Source organism: Euphorbia lathyris, chromosome 6, assembly GCF_963576675.1.
Source record: "Euphorbia lathyris chromosome 6, ddEupLath1.1, whole genome shotgun sequence".
Taxonomy (NCBI): Eukaryota; Viridiplantae; Streptophyta; class Magnoliopsida; order Malpighiales; family Euphorbiaceae; genus Euphorbia; species Euphorbia lathyris.
This window is the reverse complement of record NC_088915.1, coordinates 81,233,857-81,242,833: the sequence shown is the minus strand read 5'-3', so window position 1 is coordinate 81,242,833 and position 8,977 is coordinate 81,233,857. Positions and strand designations below refer to the sequence as shown.

Sequence of the window (8,977 nt, the reverse complement as noted above, 5' to 3'; positions counted from 1 at the left end):
TTTTTTATGGAAACAATTGTGTTTTTAACTTTTCCATGAAAACTGTTTGTAGTTATTTGATATTAATAAAATTATCATTTTTATTTATACAAAAATATGTTTTTCTTTAACATTATTTCTATTTCGACAATATCACTGCCAAAAGGACAAGGAATAAAATTTTATTTTAAAATTTTTATCTTTTTATTTAAATTATTTGTATCAATTTGCGTAATATATTTTATTTTATAATTTATTTATTTATTAATTAATTTAAAATATATTCATATTAGACATTTCACATACTAAAAATAACACTTCAACCTAATTTTACCAATCACTATAAATTAAACAACTAATAACAAGAAGTGGCAACAATATCAAATATTTTACTGCAATAACAAACAACTAATATTAATAGCAATTATTAGCTAACGGTTGAACTAAACAGACTCTAAATTTTTCAAATAATATGTATATAATATAATATAACTAATGGAAATTATATTTCTAACACTCATTATCTTCCATGGAAATTGAAATGAGTGGTAATGAATTAGTCGCTGTGCGCTGTGCATTTTGACTTTGCTTTCTAACACTTAAATAAATCCTTTTTAATTTAAATTTTGCTTAAACAATTTTGTTAATTAATTTTTTTTACAAGTATAAATTTATCTATAGCATATGAAATAATATAAACTTATCTTTAATTTTTCTAGGAATAAAGTGTAAAATTGCCCTTAACATTTACGGGCAGAAACAATTTTACTCTTAATATCTAAAATGTTGCAATTTTAGTTCTAATATTGGCAGCTAAAAGTAATTTAACTCTAATGTTGGCAAGTTTAGTTAATTTTATACATTATTATTCACAAAATTGCTTTTAGCCGCCAACATTAAAGATAAATTGTACAATTTTAAACATTATGAATAAAATTGTTTCTACATCTAAACGTTATGAATATTTTTACATTTTATCATATTTTTCTTTAATTTAGATTGATTTTTACCTATATTCAAAGAAAATTTGAACATCCTATTGTTCATTTGTAAAATTGAATGATTTTTTATGTTACTACTAATAAAGTTGCATAGAATATGCTAAAAATATTGAGAACTAAGTGTCCGTTTGTTTCAATTTGTTGGAATTGTTTTTATCTTTCAATACTAAACAAGAGATAAAAAAGTGTTTTGTAAAATTTTGAAATATATATTTTTTTCAGAAAAAACAACTAATATTTACTGCTTATCAGTAACAACAAACAACAAACAGGAACATTCGAAACAAATGGGCTTTAAGTGTTTCCGTTTATTTCCATTATTTGGAACTGTTTTTTGCCTTTTAATACTAAATAGGAGATAGATTTTATTTATTAAAATTTTGAAACAACTGTTTTTTTTATAGAAAAAACAACTAATATCTAGTGTTTATGACAAACAACTAATAACAACACAGCTCTAAGCTCTAAGCTCTAAGCTCTAAGTCTGTCGATATCTCTCACCTCTTATTTCAGAAGTGTACGTGCTGCTGAGCCTATAAAATATGGTATGGTATGGGTTAATCAAGAAAAGCAAAAAAAACACATAAAATGAAAACTTCACTTAATTTCTTCATAATCTTAGTATTCCTTTCAGGCCTTCCCATTATCAGTCATTCACAAATCATTTATCTGTATCATCGTTGCCGAAACGCCACCGTTTTCGCCAAGAACAGCACCTATCATACCAATCTAAACCAAACCCTCTCTTCTCTTTCCTTGAACGCAGACCGCAGTAATGGGTTCTATTACACCACCGCCGGCGATGTGTTTGGCCTTTTTCTCTGCCGAGGCGATCTGACAAACCAGCTTTGCAAAACTTGTGTCACATCGGCGGTTCAAAGCATAATCCAATATTGCCCTGTCGCTGTAAATGCTTACCTATGGTACGAGGGCTGCCTTTTACGTTACTCAAACCAGTCTTTCTTCTCCACCGTGGCCTACGCGCCGGCGTATCTATTGCAGAATAAGTTGAATGTCACCGATCATGTTCGTTTTAGCAGTCTAGTGGCGACTAGTCTGAGAGAAGCTGTAACTGCGGCTGTAAATTCTTCATCGGGAAATAAGAAATTTGCTGTCAAACAAGCCAATTTTACTACATTTCAGACGCTGTATAACCTTGTGCAGTGCACGCCGGATCTGTCAATCTCCGATTGTAGAGATTGTCTTGAGTTCGTTATCTCGGAATTGTCCGCCTGTTGTAGCGGAAATGAAGGTGCACGATACCTGACACCTAGTTGTATTGTGCGTTACGAAGTGTACCCCTTTTATAATATCACATCAACTCAGGCGCCGGGGATTCTTCCACCTCCGCCTACAGTTTCAGGTATGTTTCTCTTTTTTTTAAGTGTCCAATAGCTGCCTCAATGGTCGGTTTGGCTATTTGTTGTTCCTGTGTATTTATAAAATACAATAGGAGGTGTCTAACCAAACACTTTAAACTCTGCCTTTTAAAATTGAAAGGCAAACAGGAAATGAAAAGTAGGTTATATGCGGAATTTGTGTTGCATATGTTTTGAAACTAGTAGAACTGTTTTTTTGCCTTTCAATACCTCCTTAGTCTCCTAAACTTGCATATAATTTAATCAATTAATCTATGGGTTGCAAAAAAAAAAAATGGTTATATGCGGAATTTGTGTTGCATACGTTTTGAAAAAGTAAAACGATCAAAGTCGGATATAGAGTTCTAATATTAGAGAAAACAAGTTTCACATAACTTTTGTATGCAAATTTTTTTTTGTAAGCGGGTAGTTAATTGATTATGTTTAATGCAAGTTGAGGACTGTATAGACAATTTATGTAAATTGATGATGCTATAAGGATATTTTGAAAATTCAGAGATCCAATTAATATTTTTGAACAAAAATGATATATTACACCTAAAATTGAACTCAAATTTTTTCCATGAAAATACTATTGGATCATTTTATTAGGATAATGGTAAAATTTGGGAGAAAATCAGATGTTCCAATTTGGTGTCTTTCTATGTTCCTCTAATATAAAAAAAATGAATAATTTTATTTTAAAGGTCCTCTTGACCTATATAATATTTTATTCTAAATAAATAATACCTTTTTACGTGAGAGAGATATGAAAAGAAACATTAAATTGGAGACAACATTATTTCTTCCGTAAAATACGAGATAATCTTATCAATAAATTTTACTCTTACCCTTTATTGAAAGAATTTTGTATAAAATGATTGAGGTTGATTAAATAGTTGAAAATGAACATTAAAATATATATTGCTTGTGTTTCGAATCCAATAAATAATAATTTAATTCAACAATTATTTTTTTTGCTTTTTTTTTTCTCATTTGTTTAGGTAGCAGCGGTACCTCAAATGCAACAATTATTGCCATTGTTGCTCCTGTTTCTATCTCTGTCTTGCTTATTTGCATTGGCTGCATTTTCCTAAGGAGGCGGGCTAAAAACAAAGGCAACACTACGCGAGAAGGCAGTGGTAAGAACATTTCGGCCAGTTTGATTTAACTGTTATTTGATATTATTGTTTGTTGTTATAATTTGTTATTTTTCTTTTGATCTCTGATACCATGTCATAGAACCGATTGAACTAAAAGCTCAAGCTGATAGTTAAGGTCGAATCACAAATCTTATATTAATATCTGACAATGAGCTCGGATTTGTTTAAACGTAGGTGTAGATGAAATTACCGGGGAGTCCTTACAAATTGATCTAAACACAATACAAGTGGCAACAAATAATTTCTCAGATAATAACAAGTTAGGAGAAGGCAGATTTGGAGAAGTTTACAAGGTAATTTTTTTTTTTTACTTGTCCATATGCACATTCCTGATTTGATTAAAGTGAGCTTGTCAATGTCAATGTCAATGTCAATGTATGTAATTTCGCAGGGAACATATCCTAATGGTCAAGAAATAGCTGTGAAGAAGTTATGCAGAAGCTCTGCACAAGGTTCGGAAGAATTCAAGAATGAAGTTTTATTGTTAGCCAAGCTCCAACACAGGAATCTTGTAAGGTTGCTCGGATTCTGCTTGGAAGGAGAAGAAAAGATACTCGTATACGAATACGTTCCCAACAAAAGCCTTGAATTCTTCCTTTTCGGTTCGAATTCTTTCTTGTTTGATTGATGAAATCGCACACGAGCACTAACCAATCCAGTATTCATTAACAGGGGTGCTTCTAGTGGTCTCTCGTGATTTATGGGAGTTAAATTGATATTTTTTACGTGTTTTAAAAGAAAAAAAGTAAAGCCTTGTACACAATTTTTATAGAATTTTTGAGCGTTTTCTAACGACCACAGAGTTCTCAAGCCCCCTTAGACCCCCTAGATCCATCCCTGCACACGAACAAGGGTGGAGGGACAATAGGTCAATGCCGACACATCAATATTTGTTGGTCTTCCGTCGTGATCATGATTACAATGCAAATATGACAATCACCGACAGATATTTCCGTTGGTGATAGCATTTTTTCTTGTAGTGTCCACCTAATAGTTAAAATAGATTTAGAATGGCAACGGAAAATATTTGTCTCTAAATAATAAAATTCCGTTGTAGTCTTACTAAATTTAGAATCTGCAACGGATTTAACATCACAACGGAATTCGTGATGAATTTCGTCAGATAATCTTAAAAAAAATCTGTAGGTTTTAATAAATTTTTGTCCATTGGTCATGAGTATTTGATCTGGTTTTTCAACTGCAGATGAGGAAAAATGAGGACAATTGGATTGGTCGACGCGTTACAAAATTGTAGGAGGAATTGCGAGAGGAATTCTTTATCTTCATGAGGATTCTAGGCTACGAATTATACATCGTGATCTTAAAGCTAGTAAAATTTTGTTAGATAGAGATATGAATCCGAAGGTTTCAGATTTTGGTATGGCTAAGATTCTCGAGGTGGATCAAACTCAAGGAAACACAAGTAAAATCGTCGGAACATAGTAAGTTTGTGAAATTTCTTATTTGTTTTCTTTCTCGATCTATTCAATTTGACAAACTTATTTTAATCCATTACTACTGCATTATGTTATGTTTTCCAGTGAATACATGTCGCCGGAATATTCAATGCACGGCCAGTTTTCTGTCAAGTCCGACATGTACAGTTTTGGAGTCTTAGTTCTTGAGATTATATGTGGAAAGAAGAACAATTCTTCCTACCAAAAGGATGCTGCTGATGATCTTATAAGCTATGTAAGTAGCAATTTATCCTAAACAGTTGATAATATTATTGGATAAAGATCATTTTTGCCTCTAAAGTTATTGAAAAAGTTTAATTTTACCTTTATCGGACAAAACACTCAATTTTATTATACAGTTATTCGTAAACCGGGACAATTTCAAACATCATTAATACAATCTTCTCCTTAGTTATAAAACATTATCTCACTTATTAATAACGGATTAAAAACACATTCTTACGTAGCATTGTGGGAGTCCCATTTTATTCGGACTCTTATCACCTGTTTTGGATGCATTGGATATTCTTTTAAAATCAAATATTTTCGCAAATAATTTAGTTTCATACTCCTAGAAAAGAGTGAGAATTAATAGAGAGAGTTGAGAGTTCAGAAAGGCTACATATGAGTATTCCAACTGTCTCCTAAATTATCATATACCTCAAGTTTTGGGTGAAATTGAAAAGAGTGTTGCTATTTACCACCCCAAATTACTTATCACTGTCTTTATTTAGACAATTTGATGATTTTTCATAAAAAAAATTTATGCCTAGACGGATGAATCTCCTGCCTGGCCTATGGGTAGTCGGATGAATCTTCCGTCTGGCCTATGGGCAGGCGGGAAGGCCTGGCGGGAGATTCATTCGTCTAGGCATAAAAATATTTATGACAAATCGTTACATTTTTTGTGACGAAAAACATAAAATCATCCAATTTTTTAAGACGAAAATGCAAAATCATCCAATTTTTTGTGACGCAAAATGCAAATTCGTCACAAAAAGCATACATGATTTTCATGATTTATTTGATAAAAAAAAGTAAATTTTAATGTTTCCCACTCGTAATCATCAATTGTCATGGTTCTCGGGTTGCCACGCATCAATTATTTTCATAATTTTAATTATTGTTATTCAGGTTAGTGATTTTGGAGAAAGAATTTTCAGTTTTTGATCAAAATTATAAAAAGGGAAAAAAAAAGTCCAAATAAGAACAGCGATAAGTAAAATTGGAGCGGTATTTAGAAATCCACAATTGAGAATCTTAATTCTTGTATTTCTGTTATTATTATTATTATTATTAATTAATAAAATATTTCCGGTGCTCTATGATTTTCAAAAGGATCCTCCACGTAAATTTGTCTCTTTTTTACTTATTTTTCCGCTCGTATTTTATTATTACTTTATTTTTCCGCTCGTAAATTTGCTTACAGGTGTGGAAAAATTGGAAAGAGGGAACACCTATAGAAGTGTTGGATCCAGTTTTGGAAGATTCATATTCAAAAAATGAAGTATTAAGATGCATTCAAATTGGGTTATTATGTGTTCAAGAAGATCCAAAAGACAGACCTACAATGGCAACAATAGTTTTAATGCTCAATAGTGATTCTGTAACCCTACCAGTGCCTCAACCACCTGGTTTTGTTATGCAAAGCAGATTGGGTGAGACTATGCCACTAAAAGATGTGGATTCAAGGACATATTCCACTGCTCAATCAGTGAATGAAATGTCTGTTACTGAACTACATTCTCGATAGGCCTATCCGGTTTTGATCACATGGACCTTAATGACCATGCAGTATTTGGTCATTCACCATTAGATTTAGGTTTATTAAAACGTTAAGGTGGAGATTCGAAGCATCCTACAACTTAGATTTAATAATTCTAGATCTAACGGTGAATGACCAAATTTACTTGGTCATTAAGGTCCATATGAATATTCCTGAGGTCCACCATATTCCTCCAATAATATATTCGAGAAATTAAATGAACGGTGTGTACCACTTTATGTGAGATAATTTGTATTAAGAAATAAATATGTACAAGTGATATCAATTAATTAGTACTGTACTGATTAAAGAGTATTGTATAGTTTCTATATATACGTTGATCGATGTATTATAAATAAAAATTAGTATTTGTTGGGGTGAAAATAATAATAAAAATTATTAGAATATCCAAAAATATCAAAAATTAGCAAAAATAATAAAAAAAAATTAATTTTATTATGAGATTTGTTCTAATCTCAGAGAGACGAGGTTCTCAATACCATTTTCTCAGCATAAAATCGTCCACTACCTACGTTTTTTGCCATAAAACTCCACATTATGATTAATGGGAATAATGGGAATAAAAATAGAAGTTCATGAGAATTGAAGTTTGGATTATAAAAATTAAAAAGGACACTAAACCATCTTTCCAAACCCCAACCAAAATTCAGTTCTTCCTCTTTTTCCAAAATTCATTCTTCTCAAACGATCAAGCTTCATTCTAAAGCTTTGATTTCGTGCTTAAGTCTTTAATTTCATTCTCTGAGCCTTCAATTTGTTTGAAACCAAATTTCCATCAAGTCACTATTGCCATCTTCCCTGAAAGCTTAAAAACATCCCTCAACACAAATTCTAGTCTTCGATTTATACATTCATACAATTCTTCATCTAATCAATCACAGTAGTTATCATCCATAACACAAGGCCAAATTTTAACTCCAGACGCAGAAGATTCATCAATCCTAATTACAATTTCAAATTTGTTATTTGCAATTTCAGTTTTTGTCCATAACGTTAATTTCTCTTTTGATTCAAAAAAAAATTAATTTCTCTAATTTTATCCAAAACCACACAATTTTACTTTTATAATATCAATCTCACTTAATTTTAAAAAGTTTTACAATTGTATATATAGAAATTGATTCTGAACCACTCAAATAACAATATGTATATGTATAGGAAAAAAATTGAACAAATTCGATTTAGAAAAAAAAAATATTTACACACGAACGCATTATATATAAAATTGACTTCCCAACTATATTGCACGAAAACTATACTGAGAAACGTAATTTTGTGGTGGCCGTGAAAACGAAGTCTTATCTTCCACAATCAATGAGTTTGATATTGTTTATCTTTAATAATTAGTGAGTAACTGAGTTTGTTTGGTTCGAAGACTATTGGTCAGTTGACTCCAAAAGTCTTTATAAGTCAAAGCTGTGGATAACGAAAAATCTACGGTTCTTAAAAATTGCTCTTTTTTCTTCTATTTCACTGTTTGATCTTTTTCCGACAAGGAAGCAACTTCACAACTTACCAATTAATGGTATTAGACCACGACAAAGACAATTGTAAACTTTTCCACAACTTACCAATTAATGGTATTAATTGTCGGAAAACTCTAATTTCTTTTTTTTTAAGCACAAAAAAGAAAACTCTATTTAATACGTTGTATAAGGTTTGACATTTTTTCGAATAAAAATTAATAATAAACTTGTGCATCGTATGTTTATTTTGTTTTTGATAAAGTAAGTTTTACTTTGTTTTTTCTACCATTTGATGCAGGAATTTTCACATGCACTTTAATGAGCAAATGAATAAGGTTTATTAAATCTAAGCCTCATGATGTTTTGAATCTCCACCTTAGGATTCTAATAAGCCTAGATCTAACGGTAAATGAGCAAATTCTACCTGCTCATTAAGGTGTATGTGATCAATACTGCATTGGATGAACTTATTTTGTCAAAGTTCATTACCATCAAATGGTGAAAAAAACAAAGTAAGACTTACTTTGTAAAAAACAAAGTAAGTATAGTTTAACTTTAAACTTTTTCATTATCACAATGTAATTTTGAATGGTCTAGATCACCACCACGATACTTTTAAGCTAGTTCTACATTCAGACTAATTCTCATTTGTTGGAAAAAAATAATAATAATTAAACATCTATAAGTATTGAAACACTCTGCTTATTATAAAATTTCGATCCGACCGTGTTTACACCTCTTATACTGAAACAAATCATCGGTTTTTT

At 31.0% G+C, this 8,977-nt stretch overlaps 1 pseudogene; it reads left to right on the top strand.

Moving 5' to 3' along the window:
- Window positions 1-1,488: 1,488 nt before the first annotated feature.
- LOC136232943 (cysteine-rich receptor-like protein kinase 10) lies at window positions 1,489-7,095 on the top strand (annotated as a pseudogene).
- The last annotated feature ends 1,882 nt before the right edge of the window (window positions 7,096-8,977 follow it).